The following is a 22,499-nucleotide window of genomic DNA, read 5'->3' as shown; positions in this document are numbered from 1 at the left end:
GGATGCCACCGCGTTGATTTGCTCCAATGAAGTCCACCCACATCTCGACTTGAATGTCCACACAGAAAAAATGCGGCTGCGCCAATTTGTAATAATACGCAGTAGGGCTAGGCTATGTTGTCAGCCATCTTCTTTATTCTCCCTTCTCATCCCTTTGTCGTCTTCGTTAAGACGCCCTGTAACTTCTTTACACAGTCCACGTACAATATACAAATAGTCGAGTATATGTTTGGAGCAATTAGAAGGAAGACAAGGTACCACTTAATGAAGAACGCGTAGAAGTAGCTACTGCAAGTGCAGCAATGGCGGTGAGCGTACCTATCGACCAACCAAAAAGGGAACTACTACTCGTCGCACTGCAAAATCATAGAACTAATGCTCCTCACGGTAAATGCAAGAAGTGTCACCAACAAGCCTGAACCACTTGAAAACCTATCATTGATCCCGAACCTGACCTAGCAGCCATAACAGAAACATGGCTCACGCCTGATGTTTTTGATCACGAGTTCGCACTGCTTAACTATTCTGTGGTCCGAAAAGACCACCCCACACGTGGTGGTGGAGTGGCGTTATTGATAAAGAAGGCCTTTCCTTTGTGGCTTTTCCAGAGGTACACAGCGCAGAAGCCATTTTTTGCAAACTACTTTGTGACTGTACGAGCAGATTCATAGGTTGTGTTTATCGGAGCCCCAACTCTGGTGATGCTTCTATCAGTGTCACTCATGATTACGTGGAACGTCACGTGTCTGGTTCCCGCATTATCCTCATGGGTTACTTTATTCTTCCAGACATTAACTGGAATAGTATGTGCTACATGTCATCAGCTTCGGATGCATTGTTTGACCTCATGCTAACCTTCAATCTTCTTCAGGTTGTATCAAGCCCCACCCGCTCACAGGGAAATACTCAGAACAAACTTGATCTAATATTTTCAGTAATCACTTGGACATAAACTGTATAAAAATGATATAATTCATGGTATATCAGACCACGACGTACCAGCGTGCATCGTGCCTCTTAGTGACATCATAACCACTCATTCTTCTCTATCTGTAGTAACAGACTTCGAAAACGCTGATGACAACAGTATGCTAACGCACCTCGCTCATGAATTCCAGTATGTTTCAGAAATTGGCTCCGATGCCTCAGTAGATGTAAACTCTATTTGGTTTCACTTCAAACCGGTAGTACTTTACTGCATCACTCACTACGTACCTACAAAAACAAAGCGCCCTCCAAAAAATAATTCGTAGATAACGCGAGAAGTAATTCAAGCAAAGCGACAGTTGAAAAGGTTACGCAGGGCAATAAAAACAAAAGGCAGGGATGAATTCAGGATTCAGAATTTACCGGACGCCTTTGCGGAATTCAAACTTAAAGCTAAACGTGCTAAACAGCACTGCTTTGTTGTAACACTACCTCATTTTCTTGTTAATAACCCCCAGGGGTTCTGGAATTACTTTCGTGCCAATAAAAATGCTACATCACATCCTCTTCCCGAATAAAAACTGCTAAGGCTAACGCATATAACGACTTTTTTCGGTCAGTGTTTACGACAGATGATAATATTATTTCCGCAATTGCAACGCAACATCACATGAAAATCGATAAACTAGAGATTACGGATGCCGGTGTTTTCAATATACTGCTTAAACTTGACCTCGAGAAACGTAGTATCCCCGACGATATACCTAATACTTTCCTCAAAAGATATACAGCGTGGTGTAGTAAATATCTTGGCCTAGTTTTCCGAAAATCACTTACGACTTCACAACTACCTCACGATTGGAAAATCGCAAGGGTAATCCCGATCCACAAGGTAGCTGACACAACATTACATTCAAATTGCAGACCCATTTCACTAATTAGCACATCATGCAAACTTCTCGAACACACAGTCTTAAAGCATATGACAGTATCCCTAGAGCGCATTTATTTTTTCTCTCCCAACCAACACGGCTTTCGCAGTGGTCTATTGACGGTAACTCAACGAACAGAATCCACGATCTTGCCGTTACAGTTAACAACCACGGTCAAAATGACTTGATTCTACTCGATTTATCTAAGAGTTTCGATTGTGTATGTCACAGCTAATTAATAGCTAAAGTTGAAAATGTTTTTGGTATAGGAGAACTTGCTTCTTGGATAGAATGTTTCTTAAGTAACCGCTCGCAGTTTGTGATTTACGAAAAAACGCTTTCTAATACAGTCGCAGCAACTTCCGGTGTACCTCTAGGGTCTGTTCTCGGACCATTGCTTTTCTTACTCTATATTAACGATATCACAGCTGACATCAATTGCCATATAAGAATATTCGCGGACGACTGCGTCATATACAGTGAAGTTAACCAGTACAATGATCGTGTTAAATTAAATGATTCTCTAGATGACATAGCTAATCGGTACTCTAAATGGCAGATGCAAATAAACATACAAAAGTCCACGATCATGACTGTAACAAGGACAACGGTATCATCAATATTTATATACGCAATTAACGGTACTCCACTTAACAAAGTTGAAGAAAACAAATATCGAGGCATTACACTAACCTCGGAGCTCGAATGGGACAAACATATCAGTAATATAACCACAAAGGCGCTACACAAACTATTTTTCTTAAAAATAAGCGTGGCGCTCGCAACCAAGTCAACGAAGGTGCTAGCCTACACATCGTTCGTAAGGATTGTTCGCGAATACAATAGCACAGTCTGGTTTCCGCATACACTGACTAACATAAGCAAGCTATATATAGAATCAATACAAAGGAAAGCTGTGAGGTACATCCATAACAAATATAAACATACAGACTCGCCAACAAATCTTTTGACGCAGTCCGGTTTGCGAACGCTATCCACAAGAACAAAATACGCTCGCTTAAAATTCTTGTTTCAACAACTTAAAAATAATTTTAGGATAGACACTTCCAAATACATTTCATTTTCCGAGGCTCGACCTACACGTAATAAGCATGCGCACACATTGACAGAATACGTAGGTAAAAATGACACGTTTAAGTATTCTTTCTTCCCGCTCGCAATAGCAGACTGGCACCGACTTGATGCTACTATCACCAACATTGAATCATCATCTGAATTTATCCCACAAATAGAAAAGAAATGTGTGTATAAGAGTACATATGCATGCAGGCGCACCGGCGCATATTGCTTTATTCATTAGCAAATTTTAATAAACCTTCTCATTTACGACAGCTTATTCGTTTGTCATAATGATTCTCAAACGCTCTGAGCTTAATTTTAGTTACCTGTGTTTCATTACTTGCCCCTAATGATACCTGTGCTGTCGTTGTTATCCTCGGCCATTTCTCGCAAAGCGTCTTGTTTCTTTTTTTTCTTTCTTTTATTTACAATTCCATTTGATCTTAACATGGTATTACTTGTATAGTATCTGTAACTTGCACTGCACAAATGAATTGTTGTACTGCCCAACTGCCACGCTCTCGAAGGAGAGCAGCAGTATTGAAAATAGATAAATAAACAATAAATAACTCTAGTTCCATCCGTGATAAGGTTCCAACCACAGACCGTCGGTCGAAGCTGCCTTGCACAATCTCCCATGAACATGGCACCACCATGAAGAGAGGTATGGCGGTGCCGCGTTTGTTACTGCAAACAGGCTTGTTCCGGTCGAGAGTTCTCACTTGTTCAATTAGTGCATCTAAAGTGTCTGATAATTTTTCTATTGTGTATATGTCGTGAATATGTCATTTTACCGAGAAGTTTAGTCATCCGCTTTCCCTCTTCACGCCACGCTGTTAATATACCTAGTTTGTTTCGCTATAATATTGTTTTCTTCGATTATTGTACGCATTCTTTAATATGCCACCAACAAGAAGCGGGCGTGGAACAATACAGTAAAATTTCCTTACGTAGCTTCAAGTTGCAGATCGGTTGCTGTGACAGAATTGCACGTTATATTTAGAAAACTGCGTTGAAGACAGCAGTCAAGCAGATTAGAATTACAACTGGTAACAAGGTGTCACGGTCCCACCAAAGCAAGTAAAGAGGTTTAAGAAAACGTACTGTGCAAGCTGCCTACAACAAAAACAGGGCGTGCGCGCAACGAACACGCGCTGGCTAGCAGACGGCGCACATCATAATGACAGCAAAATTGAAAACGACATGTTGTATAATCTATGCCTCAAATATATATGTGTGGCAAAATGGTATAAACTTCAATTTGTAGTTCAAATAAAGCACTATTTTAACAGCGTGCAATGCGCAATCGCAGTCTCCACCCCAATCCAGTTCGCTCGCAGCCCACTCGCAGAATATTTCCACACGCGGCGGGAGAGCGCTGGCCGACGGTCTCGACCTCATTCCAGTACGCGATACACTACACTCTAGTCATGCCGGAGATGCTAAGATCCACAGAGGATAGAAATATACAGAAGGGAGCATTGCGTCACGCAGCCAGCCTTGTCAAGAGAACACTCCGTGAACTCACAGTCGTGGCCCAACACGTGACCTCTTGCGTCGAGGTCACGGAGCAAGAATGAGATTTCCTGAGACGTTTGGTTCCCAGTTGCTATGACAGTAGCTTTTATTCGCTGCGCTCTTGCTCAGCCTGCAGAGCGGGAACACTAAAACCAACCGCGCACTTTGACGTCCGATCACGTGCTGGGCCTCCAGGTTCGGTTCAATCGCGTTGCGATGTGCTTCCTCCATGCTAAGATCGCTCAAATGCTACCCTGCACTTTAAACGGGACTCGCCGAAGCGCGGCGATCAGTTGTTGCCGCAGTGCAAGCACAGGAATGCGTGGCGAGCGAGAGGTTCGTTCACGGCGCAAACGCAACACACTCGCTTGAGTGAACTCGAACTGTACGTTGGCCATTATATGCTGCTGCTCAGTCAAGCTAGCCTGCGATGCACCCTGTGCCAGTGGCTCCGGCGTGCGATAGGACAAGTCCTATTCCCGCGCCAGGCACACTAGACTGTAGAGAGTCCAATTTTCGCCGATGTAGCGTAACTACGCCACACGAGAATCGCGACCGCGCTAAGCCGGGCTATATCCGCACCCTTATATTGGCCAACCTAATTCACTTTTATCCGAGTGGAGGCAGAACGCATCGAGGCTCTGCAGTTGAACGTAGACAACTAGATAGAGAAAAGCGGCTGGACTCGGAGGACACTTCGCATTAAAGGAACATCGCGGGAGCGCAACGGCATTGGCACAGCGCACGAAGTAGATGGCAAAGTATACTAACTCTGTGGCTAGCAGACGGGCGGCACATGTTCGCTGATACACGGAAACGGTATACAAGCAAGGGAAGCAGACGACCCGTGCGCTGGCTCTCTACAGTCTGCATAGTACGTCACATCCGGCGGCTGCTAATGGAGGCATTTCTTTTTTTTTTCAGTTTCGGTATGAAAGGCATTGATTTTTTCGAGCGTTTTGTGAAGCGCCGACTCATATTTCCATCGTAATATTTTCCACAGAGGCTACTGTATGTTTAAATTATCTGAAGCGAGGTTTCTTACGCGGCCCATAATTTCGTTGCAGTTGGCCTTTAATCACTGATATCCTTGCAGACATAGTAAACATTATGTTGAAATAGGGCAGTTTCCCACAGCAGCTTAAACAGGGCAGAATCACTTCAATTTTTATGAAAGGTGATCGCTCTGTAATCTCCAGTTATCGCCCCATCTGTGTACTAAACATTATAGCAAAATTATCTTACAAAATTTAGCATTCTCCCACAATTCCAATGCCGCTTTCGCCAGCGATACTCGACTCAGCTTGCTCTTGTTGCGCTAACTGATCGCATGAAACTCGCCATCGATGAGGATAATTATGTGGCTTCTAAATTTCTCGGCTTAACGAAAGCGTCTCAGAAAATAAACCATCATATCTAATTTTATATTCTTGCATCATCACGATTACCGGCCCTGCACTACTATTAATAGAACATTACTTAACAGACAGAATGCAGGTAATAAATATTGCAGGCGTTTATTCTAGAACCATGTTCACTAATACCGGCATGCCCCAGGGTGTATATAGGGTCGGCTTTTATTTTTAATATATGTCAACAATCTGTCTAATTGCCTTTATTCTACGAAATGCATACTTCATGAAGACGATTCTATTGTCATCAATTCCGATATAAGTTTTACCACTGTAAAATGTAACATTAATGACGATCTATACAGCATGATGAAGTGGTGCCATACTAAAGCTACAGACAAACTTGTCAAAAATTAAAGTTGTCGCATTCACTAAGCTACAGACAAACTTGTCAAAAATTAAAGTTGTCGCATTCACTTGCCCACCAACGAACACTTCACTCCATTCCTCCTATTTTTCTTGGCACTAGTCCTATCTCCGCAAGCTTTTCCTGTAATTGTCTTGCTGTAGAACTGGACAGTAATCTTAAATTTATTGAGCAAATATCTACAGTAAAACAGGAGATTGCCAACGGGATTATGGTGCTTCTAAAAACACGAAACATATTTAACCACCAAATATTGCCGTCGTTATACTTTTCATTTATTCATTCAAACATTACCTACTGCATTACTTGTTGGGGAAACACTTACACAAGCCATTTGAACTCAGTGCAAGTCCTACAGAATAAAGTTATTAGAATAATTGCATTTAGCCTATACAACCAAAACGCCGCATATCTTTTACAAGCTAATCAGATTCGTTCAGTCGCAGAACTCGTTAAATATGTTCCGCCAAATTAATTACACATGATGCGATAGCTTGCGGCAATCTTCGGCAATAGATACGAGTGTTAACAGGTGTTAATATGAACTTCATTTTACCTCAAATGCACACTAATTAGGGTAAGGAGAGAGTCAATTTTCCATCCGTCGCTTTCTGTAACACACTTTCATTAGATATAAAAATATGTAAAATTCACGAATTCAAGAAACAACAGAACATATTCTGTTCACTACTGATGCTAAGTTCATAATCAGAACCATTCTTTCAGTGCGCGTTGAGTTAGTTTTCATTGCGGTACCATTAGAATGCTGCTTGATGTCCTTGTCGTGCGTATGTATTCGAGCTCGCCAATTATACTATGTACGTCATGTCAGTTATACTGCTAAATTATTATTATTTAATGAGATTTTCCTACAGCGCCTTTTTATATGCTCCTTATTCATGCATATTTAAGTCTTTAATTATCCTGTTTATGCTAAAAACCTGTAATTTTTTTCTTATTCACTGTGTACTGCAAATGCTGTAATCTGTGCTTGATTATGTCTAGTTTGGAAAGGAAGCCCCATTGTAGTCTTTGACTTCGGGACCTCCTTCTGCATATTAAAATCCTGTAATCTTTATAATCAGCACTATAGAACTGATTCTGATTTATAGCCAACGAGAAAATTCAGTAGCAGTTGTCATTCGAGAGACTTTGGGCGTGTGAGGCCGATGTGTTTGGACCGACAAATATCGCGACTAAAGAGAATTCCCAGACGCCGACATTTAGTTCATCTTCGCAACCAAGTCCGATTCCGGAAGTGATATGGAAAAGAATAAGAGCCTAAGAATGTTGGTGCTTAAGACAGGGGCACAAAGGAGACAATGAGTTTAGCTGTCTTAGTAAATTACCTTTCTACAGTATCTAAGAAAGCCACCCTTACCATGCGAGGAGGCTTGATAAGCCAGAAATGACGCGGAAAAGGACGCACGAGTGTCGATGACTATCTTAATAAACCTGCACCAGCCCACCGTAACGTTGGTAACGTCATGGATCCTGAACAGGATCTGCTCGGGTGTAGTAAATTTCATATTTGTGAAGATGAATTACATTGTATTGTAAACGAGCCAAAGGCGGAACTTAGGAAGTTTCAGGAACTATTTAGTAAGCAATCACGGCAAAAGTATGAGAAAACACTTTCAAATGCGTTACTTCTCATGGAGGTATAAAAAAAAACATAAGAAAGATAGGAAGGCTTTGATCTTCGGTTTCTCTTTTAATAATGAACCAATGGCCGTGAAGTTAACGTAAGTAGAGTTCTGACGGAATATCCTGTCAGCATAAACTAAACAATTTTTTTTCTTTCCTCTAGGTGTCTCTTTAAGAAACCGCACGGACTGCTCACCCGCTTTCTTGGATGTCATCTTGGAAGCTCGCCCAGGCCACAGGCTCGTGCGGCGATCCCGTCAAGAAGTCCGCACGCGGTGGTTCGCCGTCCCGGATTACCAGCCCGTGTGACTGGGGCATTACCGTCGCCCACGCCGAGCGCGTGGGCCCGGCTTCGGCCACGGCAGCCAACATGGCCACCATACATATATGGAGACGCCATTGGCACATCGCAGATCTGCAAGAGTGGAGCTTGTTTACACTGGCATTCTATTTGTTCGTGTGAACTTAAGGCTTTTTGAATCTATCTATCTATCTATCTATCTATCTATCTATCTATCTATCTATCTATCTATCTATCTATCTATCTATCTATCTATCTATCTATCTATCTATCTATCTATCTATCTATCTATCTATCTATCTATCTATCTATCTATCTATTGATACCGTCGTGATCGTTTTTTCAACTGCATATACAAGGTGTCCCAGCTAACTTAAGTCAGAGCTTAAAAAATGCGAATGTCACGTAGCGTGACAGAACCAACGTAATGTTATTTGCCGTCGCTTGGAGGTATTCATTTTTTTCATTCCACCTAATTAGATAATTGGTGTTAATTAATCAACTTCTCAAATATTATAATTTGATTAAATATGTTAATGAGAAAATTGTAGAGCGGCATGAAAAAATTCCCGATACAGCTTCTGGTTGCTCAATACGTGCTACATAAAAGTGTTTTTCCGAGTGCGTAAGGAGCACGCGAATACACGCAGAGTGCCTCGAGCGGCCAGTCGCGAGCCAATTTTGCTTGCGTTTGCGGGCTTCTTTCACGCTCGGAAAAACACTTTTATGTAGCACGTATTGAGCAACAGGAAGATGTATCGGGAGTATCTTATGCCGCTCTACAATTTTCTCATTGACATATTTAATCTAATTATAATATTTGAGAAGTTTATTAATTAAAACTATTTATTTAATTAGGCGGAATGAAAAAAATTGAATACCTCCAAGCATCAGAAAACAACATTACCTTGGTTCTGTCCAGCTACGTTACATTCGCATATTTTTAAACTCTGACTAAGGTTAGCTGGGACACATTGTATAACGAATAGGTGTAGGGCGGCATGACATACCTGCAAGCATAATACGAATTACATTTATTGACATCAAGGACATGACATATTTGTCGTGGCATGTATGTCATGACATGACATCAATGATATGACCTATTTGACATGGCATGTGCGTCATGACATTAATGGTATGAATGATATGCTGTCGTGGTCGTTTCTTCAACTCAATATAAGGATATGAATGAAATGCATGCATGACACGTCATGATTATCATGTGTTCTAATCGCACCGCTGGCGCGAGTTGTTGGGAACTCGGCGCTGACGCCCGTTGTTGCACCTGGGTCGCAAGCCCCAAGGGTAGCGTTGGCCTGGCGGCCTGGGGTACAACTGGAAGCATCCGAAGGTCCCGGCAAAGCATGAGTCGACTGGTAACAACAAAACAACTTGTTTATTCTAACATCGCAAAGAGTTGGCGGTCAGGTTGACCGAAGTAGAGAGACGGGAGTGCACGTTACTCAACAGAAGAAATCGGAGCCCTTTTTTTTTGGCGTCCGGGGGCAGCTGCTTTTATACTCTCGCAGTTGAGGGCAAGAAGGAACCCCTCTATAGACGAGCACGTGACTGTGCCGCTCGGGGACAATGGGATAAGGTGGCGCAGCCGTCGTACCGGCGCCGCTGGGGCACAAAGGGGAGGAGAAGGTGGCTCACGTCGTGTCGGCGCCTGTCAGACCCCCTCGCTTCACAGTTGTCGGGAGCTCCTCTCCCCAGCTGCGGCGCTTCGACAAGCGTGGGCACCAATATGCACATACACTCACACACGCACATGAAGACACGTGGCATCGGAACATGCCTGGACGCGCTTGGCGGGGAGGCGTAGCGGCGGCGCCGAACGGGCCAAAATGTCTGCCGCTTTGAACGAAGCCCCGGCGTCCGTTGCATCCGCGCCGGCTAAACCGCGCGTCGTAGGCGAAACGTAACAGACCGCCCCGCCGGGGGAAGGAGATCCCGATGGTCAGGGGACTGCATCCGCTGTCCGGAGGGATGTCGCTCGATGATGCTCATAACCGAAGTCGGGCGTCCCTTGACGTTTCTTGAGCGCAGCGCACAGAGAAGGCCTCGTTCTCTCGTTCAGGTTCGCACAGGACACTGCAAAGTGACTTCGGGAGAGTTCACATTTTTGTTCTCGTTCCCGGCCAGCGTTAGAACTACGCTGAAACTCAACCGCTCAGTCAGCAAGCACGGCACAACCCTCACTAAGCCCTGCCAGGCTCTTTCCCCTTTTATACCACTGCCTAGTTCCTTACAGTAGTCTAGCAGCATTCAGAACGCGTCCACAAATTGGAAAATTGCACTAGAAAGCATGTCATCACTTTGAAACACTAAACAAAAGCAATATGTTAAAAATCCTGCCTCAGGAAGAAAAACATCAGTAACAAACAATTTTGAGGCTGATTCCTACGTTAGGGGCTTCGACTTAAGCCATCGGCGTTACCGTTGAGACTCCCCTTTTTGTAACGCACCTCAAAGGAATATTGTTGCAAAGCGAGGCTCCAGCGCAGGAGGCGGCCATTTTTGGGAGAGATGGTCTGCAGCCATTGGAGAGGGCAGTGATCCGTCTCAATGATAAACCTCGAGCCGGCTAGATAGCATGACAATTTCTGAACGGCCCACACGAGACATGCACACTCTTTCTCGGTGGCGCTATACGCCTGCTCACGACTGGTCAGCTTACGACTAGCATACAGGACGGGGTGTTCTACTTCTCCATTTTCCCGTTGGCACAGTACAACGCCCATGCCTCGCTCACTAGCATCGCACTGAACAACGAACCCTTTTGTATAGTCTGGCGATCCTAGCACAGGCTGGCTTGTTAAGGCACTCTTTAGGGCGCTAAAAGCTCTTTCCTTTGTCTCGTCCCATACGACTGTTTGGGGCTCTGTTTTTCTTAGAGCATCCGTCAGGGGAGCCGCGATATCAGAGTACCTGGGGATGTACCTCTGAAAGTAGCCGGCTGCACCTAAGAACGACCGAATATCGTTCTTCGTGCGTGGTTGCGGGAAGTCTCGCACAGCGGCCACCTTTATTTTAGAGGGGCGGCGACGACCCTGACCAATCACGTGACCGAGGTAGACAACCTCGGCCTGTGCTAACTGGCACTTAGGAGCCTTGACTGTCAAGCCCGCTTCGCGCAGGCGGGTTAATACTGCCCGCAAGTGTGCCATATGCTCAGACCAGGATGCGGAGAATATCGCTACGTCGTCTAGATACGGTAAAGCGAATTCTTGCTGTCCCCGCAACACTTTATCCATGAGGCTTGAAAAACAGTATGGCGCGTTCTTCAAACCAAAACTCAACACTTTAGGACGGAATGTTCCCATTGGTGAAATGAACGCCGCATACCTACTAGCCTCTTCTGTAAGTGGAACCTGCCAATAACCCCTGACAAGATCTAGGGTGGAAATAAACTGAGCGCTACTAACTTTCTCAAGGCGCTCCTCGATGTTAGGGATCGGATAAATTTGATCCTTAGTGATGGAATTAAGCCTGCGGTAGTCGATGCAAGGACGAGGTTCCTTGCCCGGTACCTCAACTAAAATCAAAGGGGAGGTATAATCACTCTCACCTGCCTCAATAACACCGAGCTGTAGCATTTTCTTTACCTCAGCCTCCATAATATCGTTCTGGCGGGGTGACACCCGATACGCCTTGGATCGTACTGGCTCTGGGGAGGTAAGTTCTATATCATGAGTAAGTACAGAAGTCCTACCAGGCCTCTCAGAGAACAGACCTTGAAACTCTTGTAAGAGCTGGTGTAGTTCGGTTTTCTGCTCAGGCGACAGCGATGCTTTACTGATTAAGTCACTAATGACTTGATCGGTGTCTTTCCTGTTCGTCACTGAGCCTAGTCCCGGAAGCTCGACCGGAAGCTCTTCAGGAACGTTTACCATCATGCACACCACTGCTTCCCTTTGTCTATAAGGTTTGAGCAGATTACAGTGGTAAACTTGCTGTGCTTTCCGGTTTCCTGGCAGACTCACCACGTAGTTAACGTCCGACAGTTTCTGAACAATTCGTGCTGGGCCCTCCCACTGCACGTCTAGTTTGTTGTTTAGCGATGTGCGCAATATCATGACCTCATCGCCCACCTCAAAACGACGGGTCCTGGCGGTCCGATCATAATAAACCTTGGCCCTCTGCTGGGCCTTTGCCATTGCTTCACCTGACAACTCCTGTGCCCTTCTTAAGCGTTCGAGGAGCTTAAGCACGTACTCCACCATGACTGGGTCGTCGCTCCTGCCTTCCCACGATTCTCGAAGCATGCGAAGCGGAGATCGCAGCGAGCGACCGTACACCAGTTCAGCTGGCGAAAACCCCGTAGCTGCATGCGGCGCGGTCCGTAATGCAAACATCACCCCAGGCAGACACAGCTCCCAGTCAGTTTGATGTTCAAAACACAAGGCTCTCAACACGCGCTTCATGACGGAGTGGAGCTTCTCAATGGAATTCGACTGTGGGTGGTACACTGAGCTGTGTAACAGCTTTACCCCACACCTTTCGACAAAAGTTGTCGTCAAAGCGCTAGTAAACACTGTGCCCTGATCTGATTGGATTTCCGCAGGAAAACCAACTCGCGCAAATATGGACAGTAGTGCATTGACTATCTCAACTGAGCTGAGTTCTTTAAGCGGCACTGCTTCAGGGAACTTTGTCGCTGGGCAGATCACAGTCAAAATGTGTCTGTACCCCGTGGCTGTTACCGGCAGAGGTCCCACTGTATCAATAACGAGCCGTCTAAAAGGCTCCGTAATGATAGGTACCAATCTCAACGGCGCCCTCGATTTGTCCCCTGGTTTGCCCACCCGCTGACAGGTGTCACATGACCTCACGAAGTGGTCTGCGTCCCGAAAACACCCTGGCCAATAGTACTCTTGCAAGAGACGGTCCTTAGTTTTCTTAACTCCTAGGTGTCCGGACCACGAACCCCCGTGCAACAAGCGCAACAGATCCTGACGATAGCATTGAGGCACGATCAGCTGATCGAACTCCACTCCCCTGCGGTCTAGATACTTCCGGTACAGGACTCCACCTCTTTCCACAAAACGCGCATTTTTCCTGGCGATACCTTCCTTGACATTGCAGCGCACGTTTTCTAGGCTGCCATCCTTCTTTTGCTCGGCTATCAAAGCCGACCGGCTGACTTTTAGCAGCCTATCAAGTCCGTCTGACGTAGGTAGATAGCTCTTCTAACTTTCCCGTGTCGGGCATTTCCTCTCCAGTATCTGGCGCCTTCAACGCTACAGGCTCAATTTTATTCAGTTCGGGCGTGCTCTGAATATCGGCTTGCTGCGCCTCTGACCCTGTTTCGTTGTTTGATAACGTCGGCCCCGCAACTACCGCCTTTGCAGCGAGCTCCCGAACCTTCGATCTGGTTAAGGCCTGAACACTAGCCTCACCAAACAAAAGCCCCTTCTCGCGCAGGAGGTGATCGGACCTGTTTGAAAATAGGTACGGGTACTGGGGGGGCAGCATAGATGACTCTGCCGCCTCCGTCTCAAGCGCTCCGAAAGGTCCTTCAATAAGCACTTTTGCTACGGGCAGACACACGCTATGAGCTTCCACGGCTTGCTTGATCCATGCGCACTCGCCTGTGAACATATCGGGTTCTACGTAGGAGGGGTGAACTACATCCATCGTAGCTGCGGAATCGCGAAGCACTCGGCACTCTTTCCCGTTCACGAGGAGGTCTCGCATGTAAGGCTCGAGAAGCTTCATGTTCTCGTCAGTGCTGCATATTGACAAAAACACAACTTTTGGTTTTGTTTCCGGACACTGCGCAGAAAAGTGACCCGGCTTCTGGCACGTATAACAAACGCGCGCTTGCCTCGTCTCGAACCGCTTTCTGTCCGGACACTGCGCCGAAAAGTGACCCGGCTTCTGGCACGTGTAACACACGCGCGCTTGCCTCATCTCGAACCGCTTTCTGCGTTCGGCTTCGGCTGCCGCCGTCTCCTTAGGTTCGGTCGCACTGCTTTCACTCGCATCCGCACTACGTGTGTTCCCCTTTGCTCTCATGGGCGTGAACCTCGGCCTCTCAAACTTCGAGCCAAATTCACCCTTTTGACCGTCCTTAGCTCCGCGAGCCCGACGCGTCACAAACTCCTCGGCTAGCTCAGCGGCTTTAGCCACCGTACAAACGTCTGGCCTATCCAAGACCCAGTACCGCACGTTCTCAGGTAACCGACTATAAAACTGTTCTAGCCCGAAACACTGCAGAACTTTCTCGTGGTCACCAAACGCTTTCTCTTCTTTGAGCCACTCCTGCATGTTTGACATAAGCCTGTACGCAAACTCTGTGTATGACTCACTTTTGCCTTTCTCATTTTCCCGAAACTTCCGACGGAACGCCTCCGCTGACAGCCTGTACTTCTTCAGCAGACTCGATTTCACTTTGTCGAAATCCTCTGCCTCCTCTCTATTCAAGCGAGCGACTACGTCGGCCGCCTCGCCGGGTAACAAAGTGAGCAAGCGCTGTGGCCACGTTTCCCGAGAGAACCCCTGCTTCTCGCACGTTCGCTCAAAGTTAACCAGGAACAAACCAATGTCCTCTCCAAGCTTAAACGGCCGCATCAGGTCAGTCATTTTGAACAATACGCGTTCTCCTGCACCGTGTGCCTGACTTCCATTACGAGCGCGTTCCATCTCTATCTCGAGACGCTTCATTTCCAAAGCGTGTTGACGGTCACGCTCTTGTTGCTCTCGCTCTTTCTGTTCTTTGCGTTCACGCTCTTCTTTTTCTTTCTGTTCTTTAATTTCGCGCTCCTGCCTTTTTGCCGTCTCCCTTTCCTCAATGGTCTCAAGGCATTCCGACAGCTCGTCATCCTCAGCTTCTAACTCAAGAATAGCCCTTAGCAGTTCTGGTTTTCTGAGTTTGTCCGAGACATCCAGACCCCACTCTCTTGCAAGCTCCAGCAATTTCGGTTTGCGCAACGACTTCAAATCCATGGCTGCTCTGAATGCTGCTTTCTCTACTGCCTAATATTGTCTTGCCGCAAACTAACCCGGCAGCAACGACAACCACAATTACCAGCTCTGTTTCTGACACTAACAAAAGCCTGGCAAAGCTCAGAAGAAGAAAGTCCCGCACTCACCAAACCTCGCAGCCAAGAATTCAGCGCAGTCGTTCCGCTGCAGGCAACCAGTCATCACACAGGGCTCGTTGCACTGCTCCCGGATGGTCGTTGTGCTGCTCAGCATACAGTCAACTGCATATCTTCGCTGCTGGCCTCCGTTGTCGCGATCTCACCGCTGGCAGACAGTTGTTGTAATCGCACCGCTGGCGCGAGTTGTTGGGAACTCGGCGCTGACGCCCGTTGTTGCACCTGGGTCGCAAGCCCCAAGGGTAGCGTTGGCCTGGCGGCCTGGGGTACAACTGGAAGCATCCGAAGGTCCCGGCAAAGCATGAGTCAACTGGTAACAACAAAACAACTTGTTTATTCTAACATCGCAAAGAGTTGGCGGTCAGGTTGACCGAAGTAGAGAGACGGGAGTGCACGTTACTCAACAGAAGAAATCGGAGCCCTTTTTTTTGGCGTCCGGGGGCAGCTGCTTTTATACTCTCGCAGTTGAGGGCAAGAAGGAACCCCTCTATAGACGAGCACGTGACTGTGCCGCTCGGGGACAATGGGATAAGGTGGCGCAGCCGTCGTACCGGCGCCGCTGGGGCACAAAGGGGAGGAGAAGGTGGCTCACGTCGTGTCGGCGCCTGTCAGACCCCCTCGCTTCACAGTTGTCGGGAGCTCCTCTCCCCGGCTGCCGCGCTTCGACAAGCGTGGGCACCAATATGCACATACACTCACACACGCACATGAAGACACGTGGCATCGGAACATGCCTGGACGCGCTTGGCGGGGAGGCGTAGCGGCGGCGCCGAACGGGCCAAAATGTCTGCCGCTTTGAACGAAGCCCCGGCGTCCGTTGCATCCGCGCCGGCTAAACCGCGCGTCGTAGGCGAAACGTAACACATGCTAATAGTATCATGACATAAATGGTATAAATGGCATGATGTTGTCGCGGTCGTCTAACTCGATATATATCTGGATATGAATAACATGACATGCGTGCACGACCTGACATAAACGATATAAATGTCATCGCTGGAATCAAATGCGGGTCATGACATAAAGGTCATGAATTGCATGACATGACATTAATGAGAAGACGGGCTCGAGCATGTCATTCCATGACATCATTGTCATGTCATGCACGCATGTCTCGCCACACATATCTTTAAACGTCATCGTCATCAGCCTGGCTACGCCTACTGCTGGGCAAAGGCCTCCCCCATACTCCTCCACTACTCCGGTCATGTGCCAATTATGGCCATGTTGTCCCTACAAACTTCTTGATCTCATCTATCCACCTAACTTTCCGCCGCCCCCTGCTACGCTTCGCTTCCCTTGGGATCCAGTCCGTAACCCTTCACGACCATCGATTATCTTCCCTCCTCATTACATGCCCTGACCATGCCCCCCATTTCTTTTTCTTGATTTCAACTAAGATGTCATTAACTCGCGTTTGTTCCCTCACCCAAACTGCTCTCTTCTTATCCCTTAACGCTACATCCACCATTCTTCTTTCCATAGCTCGTTGCGTCGTCCTCAATTTAAGTACAACCCTTTCCGTAAGCCCCCAGGATTCTCCCCCGCAGGTGAGTACTGGTAAGACAAAGCTATTATACAATCTTCTCTCGAGGCATAATGGCAACCTGCTGTTCCTGATCTGAAAATGTCTGCCAAACGCACCCCAGCCCATTCTTATTCTTCTGATTATTTCAGTCTCATGATCCGTATTTGCGGTCACTACCTGTCCTAAGTAGCTGCATTCCCTTACCACTTCCAGTGCCTCGCTACATTTCGTAAACAGCTGTTCTCTTCCGAGACTGTTAAACATTACTTTAGTTTTCTGAAGATTAATTTTTAGACCCACCCTTCTGCTTTGACTCTCCAGGTCAGTGAGCATGCATTGAAATTTGTCCCCTGAGTTACTAAGTAAGGCAATATCATCAGCGAATCGCAAGTTACTAAGGTATTCTTCTTAACACTTATTCCCAATTCTTCCCAATCCAGGTCTCGGAATACCTCCTGTAAACACACTGTGAATAGCATTGGAGAGATCGTAACTCCCTGCCTGACGCCTTTCTTTATTGGGATTTTGTTGCTTTCTTTATGGAGGACTACGGTGGCTGTGGAGCCGCTATAGATATTTTTGAGTATTTTTACATACGACTCCTCTACACCCTGATCCAGGAATGCCTGCATGACTGCTAAGGTTTCGACTGAATCAAACGCCTTCTCGTAATCAATGAAAGCTATATATAAGGGTTGGTTATATTCTGCACATTTCTCTATCACTTGATTGATAGTGTGAAATGGTCTATTGTTGAGTAGCCTTTACGGAATCCTGCCTGGTCCTTTGGTTGACAGAAGTCTAAGGTGTTCCTGATTCTATTTGCGATTACCTTAGTAAATACTTTGTAGGCAACGGACAGTAAGCTGATCGTTCTATGATTTTTCAAGTCTTTGGCGGCCCCTTTCTTATAGATTAAGATTACGTTGGCGTTCTTCCAAGATTCCGGTACGCTCGAGGTCATGAGGCATTGCGTATACAGGGTGACCAGTTTTTCTAGATCAATCTGCCTACCATCCTTCAACAAATCTGCTGTTAGCTGATCCTCTCCAGCTGCCTTCTCTCTTTGCATAGCTTCCAAGGCTTTTGCTACTTCTTCGGGCGTTACATATGGTAGGCCAATTCCTCTAAACTATTCCCTCTTCCATTATCGTCGTGGGTGCCACTGGTACTGTATAAGTCTCTATAGAACTCCTCAGCCACTTGAACTATCTTATCCATGTTAGTAATGACACTGCCGGCTTTGTCTCTTAAGGCATACATCTGATTCTTGCCTATGCCTAGTTTCTTCTTGCCTGCTTTTAGGCTTCCTCCGTTCCTGAGGGCATGCTCAATTTTATCCATATTATACTTCCTTATGTCAGCTATCTTACGCTTGTTGATTAACGTAGAAAGTTCTGCCAGTTCTATTCTAGCTATAGGGTTAGAGGCTTTCATACACTGGCATTTCTTGATCAGATCTTTCGTCTCCCGCGATAGCTTACTTGCATCCTGTCTAACGGAGTTACCACCGACTTCTATTGCACACTCCTTAATGATGCCCATAAGATTGTCGTTCATTGCTTCAAACACTAAGGTCCTCTTGCTGAGTTAAAGCCGTATACCTGTTGTGTAGCTTGATTGGGAATTCCTATATTTTCCTTATTACCGCTAACTAATTGATCGGCTTCTTATGTACCAGTTTTATCTTTATACACGCCTACTTAACTAAATGAGCACGACGCCGTCATCTCATGCCACTTATGTCATTCATGACAATGACGTCATCACAAGCATGTCTCGTCATTCATGAAATGGATGTCATATCATTTCATTCATGTCATGAATATCCTGATGTATAACTTATCAAATGGAACTGACATGAATTATAATTATTTAATGACATGAATGACATGACATGCATTTCTTGAAGTGACTTAGTCTGGATATGCGTGTAATGACATGCTTGTGCTACATTTAGGACATGTCATGTGTGTCATAAAATGAGGCCAGCTAATGGTACTGACACGAATGACAATCATGTAATGACATGAATAGCATGTCACGTACGGCATGACATGAGTGTCACAAATGAGATGACTATAACGGATTGAATGACATAACATGCATTTCTTTAACTGCATTTATTCTGGATATGCGTGTAACGACATACATGTGCGAGAATTATGACATGTCATGTATGTCATAAATTGAGGCCAGATGTGTCAAAACCGGTGATGGATGATGGTTGGATGCGTCGCGAATTAAGCAAACAAGAACAGCGTGGTCGTTGCGGCCTATGCCTTGCCGACGAAGGGCGAGAGCTTTGCCGTGGAATGTGTCAACGCGTGCGCCGTACAGACTGGGGACGGAACAGTTGTCGCCCCGTATGCGTTCAGTCCGGTACGTCAAGGAGGGACCGTGAATGCTTTATGGTCGACACGTTTGCGTGTATCCTCCCGGTGGACCCCAGTCCCATCGTGCCTGTAGGTAACTTTAACATCAAAGGGCCTCGTCCCGAAGGAATGTGGTTCTTGCTGTTTCTCTTGGAAAGGTTCGGCCTTCAATGTTACAGCAAGACCAATGTCTCCACGACGCGACATTGTCGTGCATATACCTAACGGTCGCTAAAAACATCACTACGACGTCGTAGAGCCCATGGGTGTCTATCATAGCGACCATAACGCCATAATTACTGTGGCAACAAAATTAGACAGGCCCACTACGCTTCCTCGAAGACACTCCCTCAGCAGAACAGGAATTGGCCTCCCTGGTGCAGCATTCGGCCGCTACCTTCCTCATGTCATCTATAACTATGCCATGACCCTCAGTCTTCTGCGGCTGCGGAGCACTTCACCAAAGCGGCGGTTAGACATGCGACGCGGTAGAGGGTGCTAAGAATCTCTGGATCCAGACAGGTCGCCACTGGAAACTGAACCCGGCAACCTTCAACACACTAACCCTTTCGAGTTAAGCTAGCTGAGTAGGACTCTTTGAGGAAGTATCAGACAGTGTTCGGGATATCATTAGCCTTAGTTGGGTTGGAAGAAATGGTGAGGCTTATATAGCGCTGACTAATGTCCACGTCCTCTGCTACAGAGGACTTTTAGGTAATAGGCAATATGAAGTAGGATTTCTAATACATAAGGACATAGCCGGCAACACTTATCAATTCTACAGCATTATTAAGAGGGTAGCAGTAGTCATAATAAAGCTAAATAGGAGGTACAGAATAAAGGTAGTACAAACCTGCGGTCCAACTTCCACGGACGATGCTGAAGAAATGGAACAGTTTTATGAAGATGTTGAATTAGCGACGAGAAAAGTGCGGACTCAGTATACTGTAGTCATAGGCGACTTCAATGAAAAAGTGGGGAAAAAGCACGCTGGTGAACAAGCAATTGGCAACTACGGTATCGATTCTAGGAACACTAGAGGAGAGATGTTGACAGAAGTCGCGGAGAGGAATTAGCTCCAAATAATGGATACCTTCTTCAGGAAGCGTATCAACAGGAAGTAGACCTGAATAAGCCCGAATGAAGAAACAAGAAATGAAATAGATTTCATACTCTCTGTCAATCCCAGCATAGTGCAGGATATAGAAGTGCTAGGTAAAGTGCAGTGATTATAGGTTAGTGAGGTCTAGGATTTCCCTCAATATAAAGAGAGACACTGTAAATTTGGGCAACAAGAAACAGGCCAATGTAGATGCAGTAAGGGTAAAAGCAGACCAATTCAGGTTGGCACATGCAAACAAATATGCAGCTTTAGAACAGAGAGATGAAGATGACATAGAGATAATGAATGAAAACTTAGCTAGACTGGCTTCAGAAGCAGCAGTTTAAATTGGAAATAAGGCAACAAGGCAACCAGTAGGTAAGCTCTCCCAAGTAAGAAATGACCTAATAAAGAAATGACAAAGAATGAAACTGTCCAACTCAAGACCAACTAGCCCGTATCCAAACCCTGCTTCGAGAGATCAGATAGAATTTGCGGAACTGTCAAAACTGATAAACAAGGAGAAAGTAAAGGATATTAGAAAGTATAACGTGAGAAAGACTGAGGAAGCAGTAAAAAATGGACGCAGCTTGAAGTCAATGAGAAATAAGCTTGACATGGGACAAGCCAAGATGTATTCACTGAAAGATAAGCTCGGTAAGATCATCAACAATTTAAAGGATATAGTAAAACCAGCAGAATAATTCTGTACTGACCCGTACAGTACCCAGAGCAGCCACGCTGCCATCATTCGAAGTAGTAATGAACAGGTTACAGAGGCTCCTTCTATAACTAGCGATGAGGTTAAAAGGGCCTTGCAAGACATGACCCTGGGAAGAGGGGTTGGAGAAGATGGAATAACAGTCGATTTAATCCAAGATGAAGGATATATCCTGCTCGAAAAGCTTGCAGCCCTTTGTACGCATTGGCTCACGACTTCAAGAGCAACAGAGAACTGTAAGAACGCAAACATCATACTAATACACAAGAACGGAGACGTTAAAGAATTGAAAAATAATAGGCCAATTAGCTTGCATTAAGTATGCTACAAAATATTCACCAACATAATTTACAATAGAATAAGGGCAACACTAGATTTCAGTCAATGAAAAGGACAGGCTAGTTTCAGGAAGGGATATTCTATAATGGATTCCATCCATGTAATCAATAAGGTAACGAGAAATCTGAAGAGTACAGTCGGCCTCTCTACATGGCTTTCATAGATTACGAAAAGGCACTTGATTCAGTGTAGATACCAGCAGTCCTAGAGGCATTACGTAACCAAGAAGTACAAGAGGCATACGCGAATATCTTGCGAAATATCTGCAGAGTCCACAGTTACCTTGGTTCTCCACAAGTAGAAAGTTACCTATAAGGAAAGGGGTCAAGCAAGGAGACACAATCTCTCCAATGCTATTCACTGCATGCTTGGAAGAAGTATTCAAGCTATTAAGCTGGGAAGGATTAGGAGTGAGGATCAACGGCGAATATCTCAGCAACCTTCGGTTTGCAGATGACTTTGTCCCGTTCAAAAACACTGGGGACGAGTTATAAGAAGTGATTGAGGACCTTAACAGAGAAAGTAAGAGTGGGGTTGAGGATTCATCTGCAGAAGAAAAATATAATATTCGATAGCCTGGCAAGGGAACAAGGGTTCAGGATCTCCAATCAGCCTCTAGAGTCGTTGAATGAGTACGTCTATCTAAGTCAGTTACTCACAGGGGAACCTGTTCCTGAGAAGCAAATTTACAGAAGAATAAAAATGGGTTGCAGTGCATACGGCAGGCATTGCCAGATTATGGCTGGGAGCTTACCGCTATAATGGAAAAGGAAGATGTAGAATCACTTCATTCTACCGGTGCTGAAATATGGGGCAGAAACTTGCTGGTTGATAAGCCCGAGAACAAGTTAAGGAGCGCACGAAGAGCGATGGAACGAAGCATATACGTTAAGAGACAGGAAGAGAGCAGCGTGGATCAGAGAGCATCTAGCTGAATTAAAAACTTTCAGGGATAGTACGGACCAAGTGTCTTTCCGTCCAAGGAAAGTCAGATTGCTTCTGTTTTATTTTAATCGGGCTGCATTTGTAATTTCACAATTTGAGAGTAAACACGAAATTTCAGCTGTGATTAGTTGTTATGTAAATGTAATAGTGGAGTAAACGCCCACTGCACATTGCTGGTAAATTCACTGTTTATTCT

This window comes from Dermacentor variabilis, unplaced genomic scaffold (assembly GCF_050947875.1).
Source record: "Dermacentor variabilis isolate Ectoservices unplaced genomic scaffold, ASM5094787v1 scaffold_18, whole genome shotgun sequence".
NCBI classification, from domain to species: Eukaryota; Metazoa; Arthropoda; class Arachnida; order Ixodida; family Ixodidae; genus Dermacentor; species Dermacentor variabilis.
The sequence above is the reverse complement of the archived record's forward strand: the minus strand, read 5'-3'. Positions refer to the sequence as shown.